Below are 4,007 nucleotides of genomic sequence, written 5' to 3' on the forward strand. Positions count from 1 at the left end.
ATCCCAAGTAACCCTAGTGTGATGCGCGTAGTAGGTGCTTGACAAATATTTGTTGATTAACCGATTTCCAGACACTTCACAAGGCACAGAGTATAAAAAGACAAAAATAAAAAAAACACAAAAAAACCCCAAACCGACCAAAAACAAAACCCTGCAAAACTCCATCCCAAATAGTCCCTGTCCTCCAAGCGTTTACATTCTACTGAAATGATTCTCTGCCGATGGATGGTGGATGTAAAGCAGGGTCCATCATCGACCTACATCCACAGAGCATTCAGATGAGGGTAGAATTTGCCCGGTCTTTCCTTTCTCCCCCGCACTGGGCCCAATGGTCTGCAGGAGTGACCAGATGTGCTTATGATGTATGATTTATGATGGGAAAGGGCCACCTGCCTCCCACCATTAGAAGCCCTGCTTTGAGTGAAGACTGGAGGCTCCTTTGAAGATGCATGAGATTGCTCAGAAGGACAGGTGGGAAAAGCAGCTTTTTATACCCCACTCTTGATGAGCTACTATCACATGAGCAGCTCATCTATTTGGAAAGAGTGATGGGGTGGTACAGGAGGTGAAAGACTGCAGTTGTTTGTCCTTTATTCTCTCTCACTCTTTTTGGAGGGGGGGGGGGGTCGGGGCAATGAGGGTTAAGTGACTTGCCCAGGGTCACACAGCTAGTGTCAAGTGTTTGAAGCCTGATTTGAACTCAGGTCCTTTTGAATTCAGGGCCGGTGCTTTATTCACTGAGCCACTTAGATGCCCCTTGTCCTTCATTCTCAAAGAGGACCATGACAGCAGGAAGCTGATGTCATGACTTGCACTGAATTGGATTTACTGAGGGAGGGCTGTGCAAAGTCACCAGCCTCATTCTCTCCTCAAGAGCCATCTGGGTCCAGTGGCAAGATATACATCAGGACAACTGGAGATGGCCCTGGATGTCGAGGCAATTGGGGTTAAGTGACCTGCCCAAGGTCACATAGTTAGGAAGTATTTGAGGTAGGATTTGAACTCAGGTCCTCCCAACTACAGGCCCAGTGCCCTATCCACCGTGCCACCTAGTTGCCCCTTAACAACAATGACAATGACAACAACAACAACAACAATAATTATCATTAATAGAATGCTTTGGGGCAGCTAGATGGCACAGTGGATAGAGCACTGGCCCTGGAATCAGGAGGACCTGAGTTCAAATCTGGCCTCAGATTCTTGACACTTACTAGCTGTGTGACCCTGGGCAAGTCACTTAACCCCAATTGCCTCACTTAAAAAAAAAAAAAAGATTTCCTTTAAAAAAAAATAGAATGCTTTAAGGTTTGCAAAGTACTTTATACTACCCAATTTCATCCTCACAACCACCCTGGGAGGTAGGTGCTATCATTATTATCCCCATTTTGTAGATGAGGAAACTGAGTTGATAGAAGTTAAGTGACTTACCCAGGTCACAGAGCTAGGCAGTGTTTGAGGCAGGATTTGAACGAAGGACTCCCTGACTCTATCCACTGAGCTCTCTCTAAGTGGGATGACTCTCCGATCTTTATTTCCTGGCCTGTCTCTCCCACACTCCAAACCTTCATTTCCAACTGTCCCAATGGGCACCTCACCTGGAGGGTTCAAAACTAAAATTATCATCTTCCCCCTAAACCTTCCTTTCCTCCTTGCTCTGGCCCGTGGTACCCCTCCCCCCATGTCCCCCATGCTCAGAAGCTTAGAGTCGTCTTTGAAACCTCCTTCCCTGTCAAGGTTCACGTGGCAAGTTGGTGGTAAACGTGAAAACAAAGAATAGGGTCTGGTCTCCAGGCTCAGCCTCTTCAGTGGATTTTATGGTTTGTTTTTTTTCTGGAATGTCCATGATGTGGCACCACTTCACCTTCCTAACCACGCTCCCAGACAGAGACAGAGGAGATGGAAGGTGATGTCAGAGGGAAGGTGCTAGAGTAGAGGATCCTGGGAAAGACCTTCTGCTGAAAGTAGGGTTTCAACGGAGTTAGTTAAGGAAGCCGAGAGGTCCAAGTGAGGACAGAGGGCATTCTAGGCGTGGTGTGGAGGCATGGAGTCAAAAGTGGGTTCATCCCTTCTTTTTAAAAAAATTTTTTTTGTTCAGTATTTTATTATTTTCCAGTTACATATAACGATAGTTTTCAACATTTGTTTTCATAGGATTTTCAGTTCCAAAATTTTCTCCTACCCTCCCTTCCCTCCCTCCTCCCCAGGACAGAAAGCAATCTAATATAGGTTATATATGTGCAAGCATATTAAACATATTTCTGCATTAGTCATATTGTGACAGAAGATCTTTCTCAGTATTAAGGCAGCTGAAAGGAATATACTTAGAGGGAACAGCTGTGAATTGAAGATGAAGGGATGATATCTGTAAAGCATTTATTTTTTTTTGTGGAGCTGGCAGGGTGGGGTGGCTTATGTCTGGGGACGAATGTGGGCTCAGGGCCTCCTGGGTCCAGGGCTGGTGCTTTGTCCACTGTGTCACCTAGCTGACCCATGATGACATCTTCAAAATAAAGTTAAGGGGTAAGAGGAATGCACTGGAAGAAAGGGAAAGGGAAAGGAGGATTGGGGGAAAGTAGCTCACATAAAAGATATAAGAAAAAGCTTATAGAGTAGAGGGGAAGGTAGGGAAGGAGCAGGGGAGTGAGTGAGCCTAACTCTCATCAGAATTGACCCAACCCTTCTAAGCTCACTCAAGCCTCGATGGACACCACCTCCCTGGGCTCCTTCTCCCCTCTGACTGGAGGGTGGAGCCCACAAGTCCTCTGGACTGGACTCAGCTCGCTCCACATTGCATCCACTGCACTGCCTGGTCTCAGCTCCATGGACCCAGATGCCCTGGGCCAGAGACCCCCTGGTGTCCCCTTCCCTCTTCCTGCTTCCTTTTGTGTGACTGCAAGGCCCCTGAGGGCAAGAACCACATCCAGCTTAGCCCAAGCCTGGCACGTGGGTGCTTAAACAACGGTCGATGATTGAATTGGATTGTATGAACCAATCCCTGCTTGCTTGCACTCTCCCTGGAGGAGGCAACAATAATATGATAATAGGATAATAATATATCTCACATTTCTGTCACAGTAACCCCACGAGGTGAGTTGTAAAATGCTTGTTAAGCTCATTTTCTAATTAAGGGAGCAGCAGTTCAGAGCTGACTTGTGGGCCCTTGGGTCAGGAAGCTGATAGTAGAACAGGCATCCTGTGTAGATGGAAGAGCAGGCAGGAAACCTCAGGGTCATCTCTTCCAATCTCCTCATGATCAAACAGCCCAGAGTGCTTATATTCATCAGAGGCAGGATTTGAACCCAGGTCCTTTGACTCCAGAGGTTAGTGTTTTCCCACTGGGAAGGGCCAGGGCACTTTCCTGCCATATGCAGCTGCCTTCACACCCTGGGCCTGTGACCCCCACCCCAGGGTTGTACCAGGGGTCCTCGGACTCTATAGTATGACCCTGATCTTAATGTCGAGGGCTGTGGGACCTCTGGGGGAGTCCCCCAGACTGGATCAGACAGACAGACAGATGGACAAGATGGAGGGCATGTATGGGGTGGGGCAATTGACACCAACCAGTTCAACAGAACCTCTCTGGGGGCTCAGCTAGGCCTAGGACTCATTAGGCTGGTGCTAGGGAAGGGGGAGATGCTCTGAGCTGGAGCAGGAGGGGGGACACTGACCGCAGAGAGGAGGCTCCCTCCCCTGAGGCCACTTGCCCTTTAGCTGGGCTTTGGCCACATTCCTTGACTGTCCCTGTCTCTATCTCCCCCCTACAGGGAGGGGGCTCTCTCTGCTCCCTGGAATTTGTCTATATTTAGTCCTTACCAGAGCCCACAGCTGATAAAGAGCCCTTGGCGATAAGGCTGGGGGAGGATGGGGAGTCGGGGCGGGGGGGGGGGGGGGGGGGGGGGGGGTTTTATAGGGCCAGAGGCACTGGTGATCTCACTCCCACTGTCTGCTCCCTGCTCCTTCGGTCGTTGTCGCTGGTGAGTGCCCAACTCCCAGGAGACCTCCTCAGG

This window comes from Dromiciops gliroides, chromosome 6, assembly GCF_019393635.1.
Source record: "Dromiciops gliroides isolate mDroGli1 chromosome 6, mDroGli1.pri, whole genome shotgun sequence".
NCBI classification, from domain to species: Eukaryota; Metazoa; Chordata; class Mammalia; order Microbiotheria; family Microbiotheriidae; genus Dromiciops; species Dromiciops gliroides.